The following is a 23,602-nucleotide window of genomic DNA, read 5'->3' as shown; positions in this document are numbered from 1 at the left end:
GCAGGCAGACAGACATACACCACCCACAAGAAATTGCCATAATTCTCATCCTGTCATAATGCAGTGCAGGGCACCCTGACCCACTTCACACACATTAGCGGCCTTGCAGCCTCTTACACAGGCCCTCCTGATGACAGGCAACCAGCTGAGACACACAGGTCATAAACTGCCCTGCCCACTGTGTCAGGTTACCACACCAAAGAATGCCAATGGGAGGGAGCCCTGAGTGTGTGTGTGAGTGAAAGAGCTATCTGTCTGTTCGACACTGTGCGTATGTGTTTGTGTTTAGACACACAGAATGTAGATCAGTACTTCAGACAGTAAGCTAGGCAAACTAAAAGAATGAGCTCACCGTCAAATTTAGCTACTCCAGGTCAAGCTGGGTCAGGGTCTCAGCAATAGTTAGCAGTGAGGCAAGCCAAAGAATTGAGAGGAATTCTACTCCATGGTAGCTGGTAGGAGTGAAGAGTTTGTCTATATCAATAGTAATAAGTCTTTTAACTAATTTAATTTATCAGATAACGAATAGGTTAATTGACATGACATTGTGCATGTGCAGCCAAAAGTCACAGTTTAACACCAGCTCTTAGCAAAGAGCAATTTGACAAGATGTAATTTTAAAAACTGCACATTTGGCTAAAAAAGGGAACCCACACTGCTGAGCTGAAACAAAGTTAATTAATTAGTGGACCCAAAGAAAGGTAAATGACAACAATCTTAATCGTTGATTAATAACTAATTCGCAGTTAATAAAAATGGCAGCAAATATTCCAAACGCATCCGAGGATTCAGGGAACTTATAATGGGCTTCTATTTTCATTCTGTAACATTTTGAAGATAAATCATCATTAAGATTAAATTGTAATTGTTGATGAAATATAATCATATCAATATCAAAAAACAACAGATTTAAACAGGACTGAATGATTTTGACAGTAGCACATTGCACTGCGTATTCATGAGTACATGCAGTGCATACAGTACACACAGTACACAGACAGTACAGATAGACAGATGCATCCACAATGGCTATCTGTTCTGCCCTACTGTGGATATTTCTCATTAATGACAGCCAGAGTGCAACTGAACAGAGAATGAGCACTGTGTGTTCCTACAGTTTTGTGTGGGTAATGATTGAGAGCTGCTACAGTTTCATTCATTGCATTACTTCAAATTTCATAATGGAGAAGCATGCGTAGCAGACATCCCTCTCCATTTTCTCTGCAGAGGCTGAATGAAAGATGAAGGTGAATGGAAGCGCAGAATGCTGCAAACAGGAGTGAGCAAGCACGTACAAACCCACAGACAGCAGTGGGAGAGACATACACAGGCAGTTCGACCCAATTCAGCTCCTCTGTATTCAGCCACGCACCTCGCCCATTTGACGTCAGAGAGAACCCATCTCGCAAAAGGCAGCAAGGTTATGTCTTCACAGAGTGGAGGGCTGATGTGTGTGTAGTAATGGCAGAGTTTGTGCAAGCTCAGTGCCTGCACATATTATATATCAGCAGCGCTCGCTGTGTGTGTACCAGTGTTTGTCTATGTCAGAGAGGATTCCCCTTTGCGTCGGTTGCACAATCTCACACAGGGAGGGGACGAGGGACAGTCGCACTAAAACAGAGTCTGTGCCTCACTCAGTAAAAATATATGGATACATACATCACTAGCCCCACACACACACACACACACACACACACTTTCTTCCATGAGCCATTTAAAAGCAATTATGGTGACTGCATGTCTCAGAAAGATAGAGCCAGGAAACTTAATGACAATCGCAACAAAGATATGGAGAAAAAAACATCCCTAACAGACAAGAAACAAAACACAGATGAGGGGGACATGAATGGTCAAACGCAGCGGAAGACAGGGTTGCTCTTTTTCCATCTATGTCTCTCTCTGTCCTTCTCCTTGCCACCCCCTCTCTCTTTCTCTCTCAGTGCTATGAGGATACCCCTTCCTGCCTTCCGCCCCCTTCACGTCAACCCCTCCATCAATATCTCTCTCTCTCTCTCTCTCTCTCTCTCTCTCTCCATCCACCCACTAGTAAGTCTTCGCTCTCTGTCTCTCTCTTTTTCTTCGTCTTTTAATGTGTCTTCTTAAATTGTCAGGCCTGCTGCTGACGCCATCCTCCTCCACTCTGCCAGCCCACTCAGTCCTGTGGGACGAGCTATGACTCATTCTCTCCCCTCTTCCCTCCCCTCCCTCCCTAGTTACCTACCTACCTTTCTGCAGCTCTCTCCAAGTCTCCCTCTCTCCATTGCTTTCACTAGTTATAACCTATGTATAGTTCTCTGCTGCATGTGGGGGAACAGTATGAAGAGAAAAAGATTTGACTGAAAGATAAACACACAACAACAAAGTGGGTGATGGAGAGAAAGAGATGTTGAACAGGTGAATGACAGTCTCTCTTCTGCATAATGAATGAATGGCAGTGGAGAGAGAGGGGATCCGGATCTTGTATGCATTATTGACGAAGGCAAGAGTGCTGGAATGTGGGTGAGGGAGACAAATATGGCCTACTGTGGGTCCAAATAAAAGGTAAATAATTATGAAATAATCACATTAATTAATGCAGATAATAATGAAGCACGGCAAATATAAAAAAATAAAAATCACTATTAATTGTTACAATATTTTTTTCTCTAACCATAAAACCTTTATTTCAAAATTCCCCCTTCCTTCATCGTGTATCACATGATCAGATCTAGAGATGTTTTTTCCATTAACATGTCGAAATGGCTTTTTTTCTTTAATATGATGCAATTCTTGTTACAACAGGATGTTGGGGTAGGGCATAACAGTGCATTCTCAACTTTATCCCACAGGATATCAGGGACAAAGAGAAAGAAATAAAACAAACACAAGGAAATAACTGGTTGGAGTTTTTGTTCACTGTAATAAATGTATTATCTCAATCATCGTCTCTTGTTAACAAATCAGTTTAATAAACTAGGAAACACTGTGAAAGAGCCAATTCAAAAGGCACTATAGAGATTAATCTTCTCATATCTGGTCAGCCTAGTTTCCTCCTCAATGTGTGACTGGAGCAAAAGAGGTAAAAAAAAAAAAAAAAAACACACAGACAGACACACAGACACAGACACAGACACACACACACACACACACACACACACACCCCTCTTCCAACAATAATCTGCCCAACAGTCTCTCCATGCATTTTCAATACACTTTCATACCAACTGTGTGCATGAAATAATGAATATCTAGATAAATGCTTTACATACATCATGTGAGCTAACTAAACTGGTTGATAAAATGGCAGGAAAGGGCTCAAGCTGCATCAACAAATGACAAGACTGCATTACAACATGTGACAAAATCTGACGTGTGAACAACTACAGCAAAAGAAAACGCTTCAGAGGAACAACTGAAGAGAAAAAAATGACTCACAATCAAGAAAACCCCATTGGTGATGCTGAAGACAAGGAAATACATTTTTCTGATGCCAGAGATGAAAGAAATACTGACTGATACCAAATTAAAGGTTACAATCTGTTGTGGGAAACTTTGTTCGGACTGAAGAGAGATTAATTTAAATAAGAAATATTTCGCTGTAGCTGCATCGCTGCACTAGACGATGAAATTCGTACAACATGACATTATCAAGGACATAAAAATCGACACCTTTGGCAATGTTTAATCTAAGCATCTAAATAACCAGGAAATCCCTGCTCCTTAATGCAGTTCTATTTTGGTCCCATCAATGGCCAATGTAATGTCCGATACTAGGCGACTGCTGGGCCTTGAAGAAATCTTCTCATCAGTGTGTCTATCAGGTGGAAGCCCTTAGGGACCGTGTTAATAACATCACCAGAGCACAATCCACAGCTTCCCCTTGCCAAATGGATATGGGCATAGCACTTTAAATAGCACATGACCCTTAATATATAAATTCTCTATTGAATTTAAGCAAAGGTTTATAATAATAAATCTTTTAAAAAGGTTAAAAGAAAAGCACCCAATTCAATCGTAGTGTAAACTCTAAATTCTTGTTAACCTTAGGAGGACTGAACTGCTGAAATGGGAAAATGTTCATATAAGATAGTGCTCTGTAACAACAAACAAAACAACGTTTCATGTTTTGTAAAAATTCAACAAACGTTTTGCTTCAGAGTTGAGGCAGTCCCAATGCTTTGTGCTGAAAAATCTGACTGACCACAAACCAAGAGAGCATCAATCAAATATCTGCACGACTAAGGTGTTGGACAGACACAATTCAACTTAATCTTTAAACCATCTGACCAGACAGAAACGTGATTCAAAATAATAACATTTCATAGCTTTCTAATAAATACATAAATGACAGGATGTGGGATTGTGGGGTTATTGTGTCTTCTCAAGTAGGGTGAGGAGATTTTGAGAAAGATTCTGCCGGTTCAACTTGAGCAGCTGATGTTACATGAATAACTGTGTCAAAATGAAACTGGGTGGCAGCTCCTGCACTCATTATAAACCTTATGTAATTTATCAGCTTCTTTTACTGTGAGGAGGGGTGGGGGGAGCAGTGGTGGAGAGTGTGAGAGAGATAGCAGAAAAAAAGAGAAAAGAGAAAGATGGAGGAGCAAGGGGTGGCTAGTGAGACAGGAAGAGAGGAAAAACTTCAATGATGAAACAATCTGTGCTGTTAAGCAATTGGACCAGACTTCCACCAATGGGAGGACCAGCTCCATGGCAACAGGCTCTGTCACCAAGAGAAAAGCAGCCATATCCCTCAACACCCCCATATTTTTCTCTCCCTTTCGCTCTCACGACCCCCCTCCTTTCCCCAATTACAAGGCCCGGTGTATTTATCACTGGATAAACACGAATAAAACAGCACATGTGCACACAACACACAGCAGCCTCATGGGTTACTTATAGCCCAAACAACACTGCTCTATCGCACAGACACAACAAACATACACACATGCAACCAAACAAGGCTTGCAGATGTACACAACCACAGACTTAGGGGGCTTACATAGTGATCAGAATGTGAGTCATTCGCACACAGTTATTTAAATGTGCAGATTGCCATTGACTCCCCTCACACACACTGTCTGACTGCAAACGGCTCTGTTCCACTTCGTCCTGATGAGAGAAGTGAACTATCAGTTCTGGTGGAGCTGAACCTTGAACTAAACAGCTTGAGCCCACAGACACGAGACCAGACTTCCAGAATAAGGAAGTAGGCTTCAGCAGATAGAAAGAAACTACCCTTAGGTGAAGTCAACATGCATCAAAGGGCATTATTTTTAAGTACCTAGTTGCCTACCGACTCAATTAAATTTACATTTAGCTGATATGGGGGAGTAAACCACAGGACATCAGTCTTATAATTTGAGCATATACCGATACCTTGACTTTGATACGGATTCTTGAACGCTACCTTTTTTTATACCCATTTTATTAAATACATTTTGACAAAAGAAAACTACATTACATATGAAGTACAATAAGTCACTTAAAATGAGGAAGCTGTTCAAAAACCTGGGAAAGGAATAAAGCTAAAAAGCAGCACAGAATGAATTTACTTATCTGTGCAGATAAGCAGCTAGCAGTAAAAGACGTGTTTTTCTTGCATGCCTCTACATCGCTATAGTATCAAACCAATTCAGCCAGTGCCAAAAAACAATCCAAGTTCGATACATCTTCACATCAATGGATTAAAACACTGCTATCTAGGTCTATGTTGGATATTTAAACACAAAAATTGATACAATAACACAAAACAAAATACTTGGATATTTTTCTGTAATTTCTTACATCCATACTGATTACTCATGTCTACAAGGAGAAAGTAATAGACAAACTGCAGAAACTTTGATTGATCTGTATCTGATCCAGGTAGGCAACTGCCAATCTTTTCTGTTTTATTTTCAAGTGTTTGCACTCCAAAACATGACCAGCACAGCACCAGTTAGAGCTGGTTGGGCACCGTTTCCACTCCATTTCAACTCAGCACACTAAACACCACATAATGTTTCTGTAGACTTTAATCAACGGCTCTGTGCAGCAAGTGAAATACCATGTGTATGAACAGACTAATAACACATATTTCAATGATTCTTTACTGTCATTGACTAGTCTCCATGGTTAATATATATTAATGAGGACAGAGTAGAGGATAAGTAGCCAGCTCCACCAATGGGCTTCCCTGGAATGACTCCAGCCCTGAGGGAGGGACCACCAATGACTGCAGGGGCATAAATCAAGCTAGAGCCACCACACAACTTTATTGGCACTATCCCTCCTCTGCACTTTGGATGTCTCAAGTTGTCTCAGTTTCCAAATGTCTCTCTGTTTAGCTGGTGGTCTCTGAAAGGCAGTGCCTCTAGCTTAAGATGCATATTTTATCACCCCGTTAGGTAGCTTACTCCAGGTCACACATTTGTAAGGCCAATGACTTGGTCCCAGGTGTAGTACAGGCAAAACCCACTGTATGCCACCAACTGTTACTGACTCTTTCTGGCTGTGTCTCTCTCACCCGATATCTATTATTTTCTCTACTATCCCGCTTGAGAGCAAAGTGGAGCAGCAGCAATTTCTGCTCCCCCTCAAAGCATTTCGCAATAATTTCCAGCCTCCTGTTTGCTCACACAAAGACAAATCCCGCTCCTTTATGCTCCATTGCAAATATGGTAAATCTTGTCTTCCTGCACAATACAACACAAACAAACATTAAAAAGGCATCAAGACTAATTAGAAAGCTAGCGACAACTGATTCAACCTGTACAGAAAATTTGCCACTATCCTAAATTGTATGATATCTCGAATAAAGTGAAAGGAGGAAAATGAGTCTGGAGGAGGATAAGAAGAGCAACAGGAGTTCCTGGCACATTTGAAAACAGTATGTCATATACGGCTGAAACAATTCCTTGAGTAACTCGATTACTAAAAATCATCCTTTATTTAATCCATATACAGCCATAGAGCGCACTGTGTTTTGCAAAGATTATTATTATTAGTACACGCTTTGGAGAAACAAACGCAAAACAAACTCTGCACTGTGTCAAACAAACTAGCCTAGTAGGGCTGACCGATAAGTCGTATTTTCATCGTCTTCACGATATGAACATGCGTGATGAACACATCACAAAAGACTGCCTGAAACGAGATGAGAGAATGAGATTTTATTTTATGTAGGGAAGGGGGAAGCGGGCCCTGGAGCTAAAGATGGGAGTATTTATTATGGAGACGCAGCCCCTCTATCTGTTCTCTTTTGGGGTTGAGCACACGCACACGCACACACACACACACACACACACACACACACACAAAAAAAAAAAACACACACACACACACACACACACACACACACACACACACACAGAGCTGATCAGAGAGTCCGTGTGGAGACACTTAAGTCACTAAGAAATATTTCCTTAGTTTTGGAGGCATCCAACTAATGAGTCTCGTCTGATCAGATGGTCCATGTGGAGACACTTAAATGAACAAAGTGAAGTTAACTCGAACATTTGAGTTGATGACAGCTATGCTCTTTACTGGAAGTGTAATGAAACCATTGACAGAAAAACACTTTATCAATACAGTGTTGAACAAGAGTAAACATGTAAACATGTAGGGAAGCGATATCTGCTTTGTTCGCCACAAGCACAGCATGCTAGCACGACTACTAGCAAATTGTTACCAAAATAAGAGTTGTCTGTATGTCGTCTTTTTAGCTTAGCTCGTCAGGAATCTTAAAATCTTTTTAAGTTTTAAACTGAGCTGCTGGCTAAGACAAACCAGACCCTCCCCCCTACCAGCGTTAACTGCAGGGACAGTCTAAGATCAGAGGAGGACACAAGACAAGATGAATGATTTTGATGTCTAAGGAATATTATTTATTTTATTGACATTTTACATTTGTTTTACAGTGAGTTAATTCTTGAGTTATTATAGTGACTTTGCTGTTGTAAACATTATAGTTGCTGCTCTAGAAACAAGATCTAGTTATATTCAAAATATTAAATTCTAATCCAATTCTGAATTTAAAAACAACCAGGCTGAGACAGGAACTGTATAGCTAATATTCACTCTTGTCTATTTATTTATTAAAGAATGCAATCAATCATCTGATATCATGCAGCTTCTAGCTCTGCAGTTCCAAACATTTTACCTCTGGTTTAGGCTATTTTAAATGTCTTTTATTTGTAGTCCTGATTCGTAGCTGCTAACTAGCTGTCCACAGTCTATAAATAATAGAGTACGAGAAGACACCGCAGTAATGTTACATGAACATAAACTTTTTATTTAATTTCTATGGCAGCAAACACAACACAAAGCCCTTTAGTAACTATAATACTGCAATCTGAACTTATCTTTATACTTTATGGCTGACTAAAGAAACATTACTACTCCTCACACACTGGGAAAGACTCCCACAACAAACCAGCACAGGTCACCCATAAGCCCACCTTTTTTACAGGGGAAGGCTCAGCCGGTAACACACAGCAGTTAGGCTGTTGGTGCACTAACCAGAGGTGGAGGAAGGATCAGATCCTTTAGTAAAAAAGTACTAATACCCCACTTTGAAAATTCTCCTCTACTAAACATACTGCATCACAGAGTAACACTGGAAACAATTTAAAAGACCTGTCTTATTTTCTCTACTGCATATTTACTATTGCTCTATAGCTACTATTGCTTTAATAAAGCAAAAGTATTTCTTATGTGATTACTTGACTACTTGATGTAATAGTTGCTAGAATACTTGATTACTGATGAATTGATAGCTGCAGCCCTAATGTCCGATCAGTTACACATGGCACAGAAGTTGTTAAAGCAACATTCAACAGTGAGGGAACACGTCACTCTGGCTGCAAGACAGTGGTCCATTTCCCAAAGATAAAGTTTTGTTTATTTTATAAATTGTACTTTGCCACCTATCTGAATAAAAGATGCTCATGGTTTGGATCAGTATCTTGGAGCAAGAAAGAAATCCCATGTTCCAAGCGGCTTCGCATTCTAGGCAAAATCATGTCACTCAGCTCCCACATCCTGTTCCTATCTTTAGTTGCTTGTGCCTTAATCCCTCTTCCACAGTCCTGTAGCCCTCATGTAAGGACTGAAACTTTTTGTCAAACTGATCCTTCATCTGAAAAAGGCACTAAGAAATATTTCCCTAAATAGTTTAGGAGGCATCCAAATAATTAGTCTCATAAGGATTTGGGTATGTTTATTATTAGGCTACGTTAAATTGTGGTGGATCACAATTTAACGAAAGCAGCTTCCTCCCAATTTTTCTAAATATGGCCATGAAATTAAAGATCAGGTGTATTCCATGAAGAACCACTGTGTAGGATTTAGTGGCACAGCGGTGAAGTTGCAGATTGCAACCAACTGGAAGCCTCTCATCTTCCAAGCGTGTAGGAGAAACTACGGTGGCCGTAAAACATCACGAAGGACGTGAAAGGCCCAACCTACAGCCGATGTTTGGTTTGTCCAATCTGAGCTACTGTAGAAACATGGTGGTTCAACATGGCGGACATGGAGGACCCTCTCCCTCTCTAGATAAAAATAGCTCCTTCTATAAAAGGTAAATAAAAACACAACTAATTTCTACACATTGGTCCATTAAATAGCCCGACAGCTAGGTATGTTCTCCTATAGGAACTTAATGACCTGGACTTATAAAAACCTGGAGGGCTAGTTTCTTCCTTTCGGAAAAACGCAATCCTTTTTTTTGCTTAAACAGCTAAGTGAACATGACAAACACCGACAACATCTACAAGAAAAATGAGAGTATGAGGAAAGCTCATCATAATATCTGTCCTTATCAAAATTCTATTAAAAAAACGTACAACTCATAAGCATGCTGTTGTGGCACAAAGGTAAATTTCAGAGCTCTATTAACAAAATGATTAGCTCCACTAGAACACTGTTGTGAATTGCCCACTCTTCAATACTGTAGACAGTAGATCAATATAGGCTAAATCAATTGCCATGATTGACACACATGCTGTGGCATAGTCAAGTGTGATGGATGAACTACTGGCAACAACTAAAAAGGAAAAAGAGATTGCAAGACAGCAGCACTTGAGGAACAGACTGATCTTTAGTGGGCTGGATCAGTGGATGCAATTACACACAACCAGGGGTTTCCCTGCATACAATATTTAGCTCAAGCATCAGAACAGAAATGGAGAAAGGGGAAGCAACATAATCCGTGATGCCTTTTCCATCTGCTCTGACATAATCCAAGTGCAGCTTCTTTATTGATGATGAAATAAGAGCCCTCAAAACTATCAATAAAACTTTTTATAATCTGATGGTAAAAAATGGTGGCAAAGTACCCAGCCCCCCTCCTAATCTAGCTCATCACACTTGCTATTGACAGCGTATTGCAAGACCTTTGACATGAGGTTGTATGGCAAAAAGTTGCACCTGGCCTAACCTGTGCCACAAAGCAGTGAAACCTCACCCATTACTTAAACTGAGGGATATTTTACTCAAACTGGACTTCTTAGATCATATGTCTTCTCTTTACTAGTGCCTGTGGACACCAACACAGCCCCCTTTGTTTTTTGTTTTTTTTACATAGTGTCTTAGGGGATGTTCAGACTGAAAATAGCACTGAGTGAAACTTCAATCTACATGACGAAAAAGATGATCTTTGCTATAACCTGAGTAAACGTTAAATAATGCACTGGCCAACAGCTGGATGTGTCCAGATGGTGACCAATGTCCTCTATGATCTGCACAAACACCTCCATTTGCCACAGCCACACTTAATGACAGCTGGCTGGCTGGCTGGCTGGGCTGCCATACCGAAACAGTGATGGAGAATTGAGTGCTGCCAGCCAGCCAGCCTGCCTAACCCAGAAGTCAGGCATCCAGCCAGTCAAACTGCCAGAACGTCTCTGTTGGGCCAGCAGAAAGTGTGGTCTCTCACAATGTGGCTTGTGCACTTCAGAATAGCCAGCAGGAAGGCAACATGCCAGTCATTCATACATCCATCCAGCCAACCAATACTGAGCTCAGGCTACTAACCAAGCATCACCCTTCAACTGCTCTTCAGTGTTTCTCCTCCCTCCTTCGTTCCCCATGCACCTAGCCAGCTAAATATAGACCCATTTCAAAATCCCACAGGCCCACAAGGGTCAGGGTCTGCAAAGCAAACACACACCCCAAACAAGATCTCTCTATCACACACTAGATGAGATCTCTTGTACCCATCAACACAGATGGCATTAAAAGCACAAAGAGCAGCAACCATAAAAGTGAGCACAGCACAGACAGACAGACAAAATATGGCCTCTGTCCTTTTTTGCATTACCATTACACAAGGCACTGGGTGATTGCGAATTTCCAACCATGACGATGCTGTGCTAAAATAGAAAAATAGGGGGATGATGACAGGCCTGCTGCTGGCTATGGACACAAAATGCACAAAATGACAAGCATACTGTAGACCATTTGACAGATGTGCAAGCTCAATTAAGTAGGGCTAAAATTTGGCTATATTTGAATACAGCTGTGCAGATTCTTGCCCAGTTGCCAACCTCTTACTTGACATGTTTGGAACAAAAAAAGCTTACGGCTGGGCCACACTGCCTGCATGTGCATTAATTTAACAAGGCTTTTATTGTAATGAATTTATCAAAAAGGTACACTCAATGTAGAAGGAGGGCTGGCAGCATAACAACAAAAACACTCTGCACTGTCCACACTGCTCAGGTAGGCAGTGAGCCTCAGCTGTTATGTGAGAGGTTTGAGTCCATGCGTCCTCATAAAAGGATTCTTTCCTTTACTAGGATTATTCAGCTTCCGCAAACGAAAATGCTTCTCAGGACATACACTATGAATGTTAAATTAAGAAATTAAGAAAGTTTTGACTCTCTGTATTTGAAATTTGCTGCCATTGTTAAATTCATTATAGGCTTTGCTCTCTACGCACCCATTTCATGTGTGACAGAGTGAGTGTGTATGGCATTGGCAACACTGCAGCACTAGTACAGATTAGGAGGTAGTATTAATTAGAGAAACTGCACACGGCAGCGTGTCGCTAGATCACGTAGCCGACCTGACAGCGGTGGCAGGTCAGCGTCTCCCTGCGCTATGCCATCTGTTTACCTGTAAAAGCCAACCACTCCCAATACCTCCGCCTGCCTAAGGATAGCAATTATCTGTCCCCACCTTCTTCACGTTTTTTTCTCTCTCTCTCACTCTCTCTCTCTCTCTCTCTCTCTCTCTTCATCCATCATCACAACCTTCTAATTACGGCACAAACAACCACTCCTAGACTTGTTTTAGTACAGTTTGTTCTCCATCCTTCTCTCAACTCATTTACTCATTGATTTCAGTTTGAAAAGGTGATCTATTGGCTTTACAAGCGTCTTACTGACACCTATGTCAGTCTCAACTGAGCATAAGGATGATTCAAAGTTGGGATGGCCTAATTTGCAGCACACTGTCTTTTGCCTTTTGTCACGTCGGCCCTAATGCAGACTCCAAAACTGGGCTCTGACTACAGGAGTTTTGGGCGTTGATCCAGATTCACCCCTCCTGGCAATCAGAGGAGAAATCTGGGCAGGAACCTGGTTGGTACTGGTGTTCAGCCCAGATTATCTGGTGATGTGAGTAGTCTTACAGGCCAGCTACACTGAACACGTAATATATTCATTTCTCCCTCTGGCACGATAATCTTTGCAATATCCTGTAGTGTGTGATGCGCCATTATTTTCAAATTTTGTAGTGTGTGCATGTTTGCGATTAAACATTGGTGAAGTTTCTCGTACTGTGCATGATGCAACCTGATTTCAAAATGTGTTTTAAAACTCCTGTAGTCTGAGGCTGGTTTAAGGATAATTTAAAAAAGTGTACTTTACCATTAGCTTGCTACCTGCATGTAACACCTGCTTTGTGTTCACTGCATCAACTTGCATTGCTGTAGTCTTCCGAATTGGGGGAAAGTAAACTGATAGAATTACATAAACAAAATGAAGGCACTGGAACATCCAGAAATATTCAGCACACACACAAACATGCATTAAACATAACAGTGGAAGTTGAGGAAGCAAAAAGGTCAAACAAAGAGAAATCTAGAGCCATGTACTGATGAGGTTATCAAGCATTTTTTCTTCTATGTTTATTAATCTGAACAAAAAAAGTATGCGATGAATGAGAAAGTGTGAACCTTCCAACTTAAAAGCAATTACAGCAGCAGTTACTCCAGGGGTTGCTATTGATTTTTTTCCTCCTTCCCCTCTTGTGCTTCCTCTCTTTCGTAGTCTTTTTCCCACGCATTGGCAATTAGTATGCAGGAGTGAGGCTACAGGAGAGTAAACTACCTGGGGAGATTAACTCCAAAGTCACAAACAAACAAACAAACAAACAAACAAACAAAACTAACGGTCAAACACACAGACAAGGATGCATATACACAATATCATAATATGAGGGGAGGGACTACATTGTGTCAATCAGGGATAAGCAGCTAGCTTTAGCCACTTCAGCTGTCCATGTACTGTCTTGCTCAAAAACAGGGATAACATATAGACTGGCAGACATCGGCAGGAAAACAGCATTAGCTCCAGCAACCTGACACCAAATGGGCTTCTATCTAATTTGGGGGTTGCTATGGTTGTTGCCTGTCTTTTGCATTTCTAATTGACAAGAGGCTAGAAACATGGGATCGTTGTCATTTTATACACCAACATCAAGCTAGTTGAATTAGGGTGCATGGTTTAGGACACTGATGCATCTTGATTTATTATAATGCTGAAAGACGTGTACACATGTACTGAAAACAGGCAGTTATTATATAAACAGCCCATATTCAGAACAAGACAGATCTGGGCCGAGTGAACAAAAAAAGAATAAAAGGAAGAGGCGATGAGAAGGACTGCGAGTCTGGTTTTGCTAGGCTATAGCCATCAGAAGAGAAAAAGAGAGGGAAAAGCCAGGTCTTCTAAACCTGAAACAGTGCTGAGGCCATGAGGACGGCTTGCTATTTATAGCGACAGATTTTTTATTCAAGAGGTCTCTCTCTCTCTCTCTCTCTCTCCCCCTCTCTCTCTCCCTCTCCCTCTCCCTCTCCCTCTCCCTCTCCCCCCCCAGGTGTAAATGTACATTGTCTTTAGAGATAAAATTACATTCCTAATGTCCAATCTATTCATGGACAACAGTCCTAATCATAACCCATTACAACACCTTCAAGCCAAGAGGATCATTGAGGATAAACTTCAGGGTCTCTTAACACAGGACTTCCCACATGCAGCCTTATGTAAGCCTATAGGTTGTCCTTTTTCCCTGCCTCCCCCCCTCCTCGGTATGACAGTGTTGCAGAGTGACGCCTACTTCTCAGTGACTCTCCACCCCCACCAGGCCACCTCCACCCTCCTCTCTCCCCTCCTCCCACACAGGGACACAGTGGAAGGGAATTCCTCATTACCTCAGCATTTGCCTCACTAAACACATTTTGTGTGTGTCTGTACAAAGATATTAGAACATAAACTGACCACTTGGCGCAAACACAAACACCATTAAAGTCACCACAAAGTGGATAGCATCTTTTACTCCATAATCCATAAAAAACCATCTACGTAAAGCCATTCATGGTTCTCCAGCTTGAGCATACTGACAAAAGGAATTACAATTACATAGGAAGACACCGTATGCCTAATATATGAAACTATCTTCCAGCAAGCCCCATTATATGATTTTTGCAGTTTTACTAAGGCGTAATTAAATTGTGCCAAGATAAGAGCCAGTTATAATTGTGGCAACGACTGCATGTTAAACCAAATCTCAAGAGTTGTGAAACGCACATGAACAAGCTACATCTCACCTACAAATTATTAGCACCTACTGACAAAGACACACAGACACATACACACAGCACATGCTTACTGTATTTAGAGTTCAGCTCTGTGGATCTCCAGTCGGATCAGGTGTCTCACAGACTAAAGCACATTATTGCAGGAGAAGCAGCAGCAGAAAGAGAAGCAGCTCTGGACCAAGACAACGTTGAAATTAGTTATATCTCAATAAGTAGCACAGATGAATGAATTCCATTTCCTGCAGCATGTAAATAGAGTTTCAGGGGTGTTTACCTCTGTCAATCTCTCCAGCTCATTCTACTTTCTTCGTCTTCACGTTTGCTCTGTTCCCTTCCTGTCTGTAGGTACCAACTGCTGTTTTGTTAATGGTTTTCATGAAAACTCTTTTTTTTACTGCCCCCTCTCTTTTTCTGAATGAAGCACAAGCACTACAGAGAAACAGCAAGCCTTGCTTGCTGGCTGGCTCCCTCTCTCTACTGCTCTTATGCCATCATGCGCACAGTTTGCACCGCTCCCTTCTCCTCCAACCCTCCCTTTCGTGTGGATTCTCTCTCTCTCTCTTACATATCTTGTTTGCTCTCTGCCTCTGTGTAACAATATAATTGCAATGACAGCCAACCCAGAGCTTGCAAGAAGCCCAGCTGTTTAAAGGGCTGCTTGGATCAGCCTATATGTCACTTGATACAAACGCAGGATGCTTATATGAGAGGTAACAGTGAATAGATCTCGGTAGAACTACAATTTAAGGTTTGGTACCTCTCTTTTGCAAAAAAGGACATTAGCCAACATCCACAGGCAGGCAGAAGACACAGTCCAGGCACACTCTCGTCACCACTCATCACTCTCCGTTTCATGGGAATATATGATGTTGTTATCTGTAGGCTGTGTCTGGACAAACTGAATGAGCTTAAAGTACTGACAGCTTCTGGTGAATCAGAGGACTGCTGCTATGGTCAAAACTAAATAATGAAAACAGGGGGCTTTGAAGGAAAGATGGGGGGGGGAGAATAATGAAACCACCTCATTAGCTCGGAAAAACCTTAATCCCACAAGACGACATATTTGCATCTCCTTTCTGCAGCCTCCTCTGCAAACGGCAGCTGTAAGACGCAGTGGAAAATAGGCAGTCAAAAGTTCAGCATCAAAGGAAACGTCAGCAGGGAACTCTGGGTAAGGTAGTGAGTCCAGGGATGTCTGTCTCAAAAATAGTTGAGTTTTTGAGTTGACAGCACGCAACCATGCTTCATCGGGGACTGGACTATTGAAGGTAACCAGACCAACGGTGGTACTTAGGGACGGACTGGTATACATGTATTATGTCAAAAAACTCACCACATCATGCTTCTTTTTTTTCACACTTAAGGAGAAACGTACTGCTGATGAATGAAAATTACAAGATATACTTGTACTGTATGTGACCCAGTCCTGGAATTAAAGAAGACCCTTCCTGGAAATATTTTCTTTTTTATTGGCTAGGGCTATGCGATATGACATTTCATACCCGATTCATAAAGATAAATATGACAATATAGCGCATTTTCTGTAATTTCAATGAATACATTTAAAAAATGTATATAATAAATATAAAATGACTGCATGTAAATCTTATCAATATTTATATACTCAACAAATAGAAGGTCCTTAGTCTGATTTTTCTACTTTTATTTGGAATCTTTGAGCAAATTTTTAATTAAACAAAATCTACAATATTATTGTAGTGTAATGTCTCCTCTCCCACGTAAGACTTTAGTTGGGCAGGCCACCAATGTCCAGCAACGTATTTAAGCACATAAAAACAAAGAGAGAGAGAAACGCATGGTCTAGTACGTGGACATGTGGATATTTTACAAACACAGACCAAGTAAATAATTTGGTACCACGTTGGTTTCTTAAAGTCGTTTGTGAGTAAACACTAGAGAAACGCTTTCTTTGCATTGGATCCCTGCCTCATCAACCCCTTCAGAGTGCATATTTTTCTTATATATGTGATTTGTGATGCAACAAAATAAACAATAGAGCAAAATATGTAACAATAGACATTTTTCTATTGTCACACTATATGTATCGCCATATCGCACAGCCCTAATGTTGATGATTCCAATCATTAGTCAGGAAGCCCCCCGAGTGGAATGACATGTCAAAAAGTCAGACTTTTGTAAGCCAAAAGTTGTTGTAATAATGGCGTAAGTTGATTTACAAGTACAAATATTTAAAAGGAGCAAGATTTTTAAACTCTCTGTCCGATGCCTTGCACAAAACTGCAGTATTATAATCATTGTAATTGTAATACAGCAAGCAAATGTTGATTTGCATTTGGGTGCAGATTAAAGCTTCTCACCAATTTTTTGGTTTTTGGTTTTAAATATAACAGGAAGAAGCGTTGAAAGAGCCAGCATGAGCTGATTAGATGGAGAGGTACACTCAACAGGTGCTTGCTGCAGTTAAGGCAAACATCAAAAAACAGAAAAACCCACCAAGGTTAGTTGCACCTTTCATTGTTCTTGTTGTATGGAAACCACTTTTGCTGTGAACCATTAACACAACAACTATTGTCCACCATACACGGGTTGAAATGTGCGTAACTGGTGAAGTAGAAGGTGTAGCACAGTAGTAGGTCCAAACCTTATTTTAGCGATTTGCTTTCAGGAATCACAAAGATTTCTAAGCAATGTCCTTGTTCTTACAATTTAAGAAGTGGTGCTCAACATCCAACCCAAGTTATGGGTAGGGATGGGTCATGGTTTTCAAATATTCATATTATTTAAAAAAAAAAACATTCAGTTCATGCAACTATTGTCTTGTCTCAAAAAATATATTTACGAGTGCCAAACATTCAGTTCGGCTCAAGGGCAGTATAGCATTAGCAACAGTAATGTCAGATGGCCTAGTGATAAAGAGTTGTGTATTGTGTATGCTGCTGCAGAGGAGATATAGTTCCAGTTTATGAACACCATCATCCTTCCTCAGCAGAGTGGTCCTTAATGCTAAGGCTAATGACCAGCTATGTACGTCACTTTTCCACTTTCTACGGTGCTAAAATTAAGTGTGGAAATAGTTCTGCGAGACTAACCAGCCAGGCTAAACAGACCTTTTTCACAGCAGTCATTTTGACATGAAATAGGAAGGTAAACACAGGTGTTACCAATGAAACTAATTAAGGTTCTGTTCCATTTAGTGAAGCAGAGCCTTTCCAGTGAGCCAAAATGAACAATAGCTGCATCCAAACTCAGTTTAACCCGCTCTGAAAAAGGTCTACCAGTCTAAAGAAACCACTGCACAAATCTGGGAAAGGTAACACAGGTAAATCTAGCATATCACAAGTCTACAAACACTATGCACATTTGAGAGCGGAGCATGCGTGCTTATTGGTGGCCCAATCTGCACCCTTGCCTATCATTGCTTGATTTTTCAGACTGTGAAAATGTCTCAGTCATTCCTCTTTATCATTAACTCTTATTCTATTTATTGTTTTAAATCCAGCATGTGCCAGTTTTAAAAAGTAAAGATGTGCTAATAGTTGAGCACATCAACATTTTTATTTCCAAGGGCACCTTGTGAGCTGTGAGTTTGTCCACAATGTTAGTCTGCCACCTAAACTATATGGTGCATATTAGATTTGACAGGACGATAAGCAAGGCAATGTTTTCCTTCAGCTTTGGGATAGAGCTGTTCATGTTTATATGTGTCCAGGCTCATATCAATTAGGGGTGTGAAAATTTCTCAATTCTAAGTGATCAAAAACACACCCAGTATTTTGAAAGTGGGCATCAGTGTACAATTCATATTTTACAAACTTGCTGGGAAGCACAAACTGGACAAGACATTGTGTGTAAAATCTGCCTCACAACAATTAAATACAATGAATTTGAGCTACCCAGCTAATGTGCCCAGAACTGAGGAGGTGCTACAATTTTGCCACCCATCTCCGATAGAGGACAGAGAATCACCCAATCTATAAAACACAAAGTCACTTCACAGAAAAGGCGATGCCTGCCCTCAACAGCGAAACCAAAGCTTAGATAATGAAGTCAATGAGCAAAGCTAGTTGAGTAGAAATTACATGTGATTCCTGCACTTCTGTCTCAACTGACTTGTATGTAACAATAACAGCAATAGTTATGTTATTAGGTGGAGACTGTTGCACTGTTAACTGCTGATGGACTTCAGATTTATCTGACTACTTGTTTTAATTGATTAAAACGGTAGCCATGTGCAGTAATAGAGCAAATTGACGATGGGATGCACTGTGATGCATGGAGAATCGTTGTAAATCGTAATCGAATCATGAAGACAGTGAAGATTCATACTTCTAAAATCAATGGTCTATTTGTTCTGTTTTTGAGCATGCCACTGGCCTTCTATCCTTACTTAGCAAAGTTAAGTCGAGAAAACAACTGGTGACTCTGCAATCCTAGCATGGCCCTGGAAAAAGGTTTGTCTAAGGTTGACCACATGACTGGGATAAAGGGGATGGCATATACTAATGCCACCTAATGCTTGAAACCAAGTCCAACTGCTTCATCTGCATTTGGGCAGCCAGGTAACCTATTTTACAGGACAGTAAGAGAAGACAGCAAAGGACTTTGAAAGGAAGAAGAAGAAGGGGGAGGAGCTCAGCAAGGATCAGTAGCCAAAGATACCACAGATAAACCGTTCATGAACACAATCACCCAACAGTGCTGCAACCTCTACACGCAGCACAAAGCTATTAGGAAACACCCGGAAAATGGTTATTATTTACACTGCAAACGTACAAACGTATAAACAGGGCTTTACTAAATACAACTGTGTGAACAGTTTCTTATTAGGCCCATTACGGCCCAACTTTGAATAAATAAAGCTACACTTGTATTCAGTCAACAGATGCTCATTTTGAAAGAGTTAGTAAATCTGCATGAAAAAAAAAGAAAGCAGACACTTTCTCAACCCTACTTGGATCCTATGATCCAATGGTAAATTTCAACATGTGATGAATTTTCTGTTTTCTTCCCCTTTGAACTATCATGCGAAAACCCTCCAGCTTTGCAGCAATTACAGTGAAGTCAGTCAGGCAGCTATACCCAATCTGAGGCCAGACTTACGGCCATGCAACCAGTCGCCTCGCTTCTGCTCTGATCAATAATTTACATCAAAGCAAGCAATGAAGGAAAGATATGGAAACAGAGGATTGAGAAACGGTGAGAGAGGAAGACATCAAAGAGAAAGAAGGCTCAGAAAACAAAGAGAACAGGAAAATACAAGGGAACAACTAAAGATGGAGAGACAGAGAAACAGAAGCAGGAGTGGTTAAGAGAAGAGAGAGATAGGAGCAGCAGCAACAGCACCACGCTTGGTGCTCTGGCAGAGATCTATAAATAGCTCTTCAAATCTCTCTAGAAAAAGCCACTCTTCTGCTTATGCTGCTGCAAACAGAGATTCAGAGACAGAAGAAGATATGGATACCTGGCTGACAAATAAAACTGAGATCATGTCTTATTTGATCATAGCTGCCTATTGCAATTACATCAGCCCATAACATACAGTATTAAAACCAGTTCTTACATCAATAATCTTGGCTTGCATAAATATTTCATTGTGGGAAGTGAATACAGTAAAAGCAAGTAGGTTACGTCCAACATAGATAAAGCATAAAAATAAAAAAAACACTGAATAGGCACACAAAATGGACAACTCTTATACTTTGCATTGTTGCTTCAGAATTTGAAAAGAAATGTAACATAAAGATCTGCAACTTGCAGGGTATAAGAGGGAAAACATGTTGATAGGGAGGCAGGATACTCCCTCTTTCTCACTGCTGACCTTAGCAACAGCAGACTGTTGATTCAATGACTCATTCCATCAGGCGTTATGGATAAGTCTTTTCTCAATGATACTTCCCTTAACCCAGCAACAGAACTCAATATTATTTAGGAAACATATGTGCACCATTTACAAATGCAGAGAAAAGTGCTGCAATAGGAGCACATCTAAAAGAATCACTGTGTATACCCAAAACCAGAAAAACTCAAATTGCTCAGGAGAGGTACCTGCCTAACCTGTCCATAACCTCACCTCGAGTGCACAAAAGGAACACACAAATGTGTTCAAGACAACCTCACAATCTTAACATCTGATGGGTCTAAATTAGCAACCCTTGCCTGCACCTTGCCAGTTCTCTGCATCACATGACTGGCCAATGCCAACTGATATGAATATTTATGTTTTTTTAGACACATGCCGTTTTCCCAGAGCAGATGTTTGAATCACAGCTCCGACAGTCTGTGCTGTGATCCCACCTAGTTTGACACAACAGTCTTGCCATCTATTTTCAGCCCGAGTGTCAAAATGTAGAGCTGGAGCCAAGACATAAGACACTGATGAGCATTTGTCAAGTACTTCTCCATAAACCCTTTTTCTTATTTATATTCTTCTCAACCCTGAAAACTAAGGATAATAAACACAAAATGAGTCACATGCTTGTTTCTGTTTCATCTTAATAAGTCAAAGATGTCTCAATTAGGGTAACCTTAATTTGGAGGGTTGCAATAAAAGCTTAGGAATGCAACTATCACAAAACTTAACTTAAATGCCACAGTCCAATAAACACAGTCTAGTAGTGAGGTGTAATTGTTTTCAGGTTAATTCAGCCTCATAACGCAGCAACATTCAACATTTTTTAAAACAAACTATGGGTTTATAACTCCCGGTTAATTAGTTATTACATCTACATCTTGATTGCTGTCGTTTTTTGGGCCATCAGTGGACACACAGGCACACACGCCAGGGTGTAATGGTATTAATAACACCTTGTTGTCACCTGCTAAGGTTGGCTTGATGTATGGTTGCTGAGGACAGCTACAAAACACAGTTACTTCAAATCCCTTCATTCAAATCCAACCAAATATCTCACTTCAGTCACGCATTAATTCCCCAGAGTTTCAAGTAACACGGATAAAATGTTAACATGGCCATCTCGTGTCAGGTATGGAGAACGTGGACTTTAAAGATGGTGCTTAAGGTTGAGTTCACACATCTGACTTAAAATCATGTATCACCAATTAGAAGTTATCTCAAGTCGTCTTATGGGAAAAAAAAAAAAAAAGGGGTTCAGCTCACCGATTTTGATGGCCGTGTGTCGCGGGTCCGTGTGGAGAATCAAGTTGTGTCTGTAGAGAACAGATGGCAGTGTGGTCAGAGCCGTGGCTGAGCAGCTCACTGAAAATATTAGCTTGCCCCCACGCTAACAATAGCTAGCTCACGGCATTAGCCTGCTTCCTCTGGCGAGTATAATTAGCCACCTAGCCACCTAGCTAACGTTAGCCCCGCTAGCTAGCCTTTTCTTTCCAGCGACCCCCAGCGTTTACACAACAACTAGTTAACCGACAAAGTAGCGTGTGTTCACGGCGACACGAACCTTGTTGTAAACCCGGACCTAGCACTGTCACGGTCTCAAAATAGGAGGCGCTAACTGCTGCTGCTAGCTACGTTAGCTCCCCCGAATGACTTACCAGTGCTAATATAATGGTGCTGCTAGCTCGAGCTGGTTCACCGAGACCCCGACTGTCAAAATAGCGCCGCGTGAGGGGAGAGCGGCGGCGGCGGCGGCGGCATGGAGGGTCCACGGTAGATAACAAGCGCCGAGGAGCGAGGCAGTCGACTCCGGTACGGGAGTACAGCTGAAGAACAACAAAACGCCAAAGAATAAAAGGACACAAATTAAAGAAAAAAGAAACAAAACGCTATTCCCCCTTTCTCGGCTCCGGCTTGTGTGTGTGTGTGTGTGTGTGTGTGTGTGTGTGTGTGTGTGTGTGTGTGTGTGTGTGTCAGCGTCACTTTCCCCCCCCCCCCTCACTGACTGTTTACGTCAGCGGCGTAGTTCAGTCGCGGGGAGACGTTCAGGGTACAGTAAACTTGTTTAAGATTCATCAAATGTTATCACTCATAAAGTGTTAAAAACTGTGTTTATGTTTGGGGTTGTTTTTTTTTCTCCCCCTGAATATGTGTTTGAATTTGTGTCGCCTGCTGTGATAATACTCTCCAATAATTTGGCTGGACAATAATAAAGGTTTATTGGTCACTATGCGCTGTTAAATCACTGCATCACTTAATAATAATAATAATAATAATAATAATAATAATAATAATTTTATTTATAAGCGCTTTTCTAAATACTCAAAGACACTTTACATAAAAACATAAAAGCAGCAAAACAACATCAAATAGTAAAACATTAAAAACACATCAGACTAAGCTAAACATTAAAAGCAATTTTAAAAAGGTGTGTTTTTGTCAGTTATACATAATATATCCCTCATACCAGGTATAATCCACCTATTATATAATATCACAATATCTATATATATATATATTAAAAATATCAATCAATCAATGAGTTTTAACCTTTTCAATCTTTCTTAGGAAATGCATGTTCATGGTTATTTTGATTTAAGAAAAGTATTTAGTTTTAATTTGTACACTTGAGTGTCACACATTATTAAAAGGCAACAACCAATACGTAAGTAAAGTTTATTGTAGTTTCTAAAATTCACCACATGTCGGCAGGCAAGTACTTCTTTGCCACAGTGAGGCCCTGTCGCTCAACCGCATGTTCAACTTCTTTATTTGTTATATTCACAACAATTATAGGGAAGCATTGATTGGCAATGACATTCTTGTTCTCATGCTTGCTCACAAAATGTGTAAAAAGAAAAAAAAAAGACATGGAATTTAAGACATAAAAAAGAGAATAATTTAAATATATGGAAATAAAATAGAATACATGTATAATGGAATAAAATAAAAATATAACATAAGATGTAATTCTGTGGTAGACT

At 40.6% G+C, this 23,602-nt stretch overlaps 1 protein-coding gene across 15 annotated transcripts in view; it reads right to left on the bottom strand.

The window, feature by feature from the left end:
- LOC127371610 (R3H domain-containing protein 2) overlaps positions 1-22,585 on the bottom strand; it is a 61,205-nt gene extending 38,620 nt beyond the window's left edge. For 8 of the 15 annotated variants that reach the window (XM_051414506.1, XM_051414505.1, XM_051414516.1 and 5 more), the window contains exons 1-2: positions 22,277-22,584; positions 21,885-21,934 (exon numbers count right to left, since the gene is read on the bottom strand). The gene's annotated coding sequence lies outside the window, so the exon portion shown is untranslated. Of the gene's footprint in view, positions 1-14,859; positions 14,961-15,062; positions 15,266-21,884; positions 21,935-22,276 lie in introns of those variants that run through there. The other 7 variants (XM_051414519.1, XM_051414520.1, XM_051414510.1 and 4 more) reach the window with 5 other exon arrangements.
- Positions 22,586-23,602: the final 1,017 nt, after the last annotated feature.

Source organism: Dicentrarchus labrax, unplaced genomic scaffold, assembly GCF_905237075.1.
Source record: "Dicentrarchus labrax unplaced genomic scaffold, dlabrax2021, whole genome shotgun sequence".
Classification (NCBI taxonomy): Eukaryota; Metazoa; Chordata; class Actinopteri; family Moronidae; genus Dicentrarchus; species Dicentrarchus labrax.
This window is presented reverse-complemented; position numbering and strand designations above follow the sequence as displayed.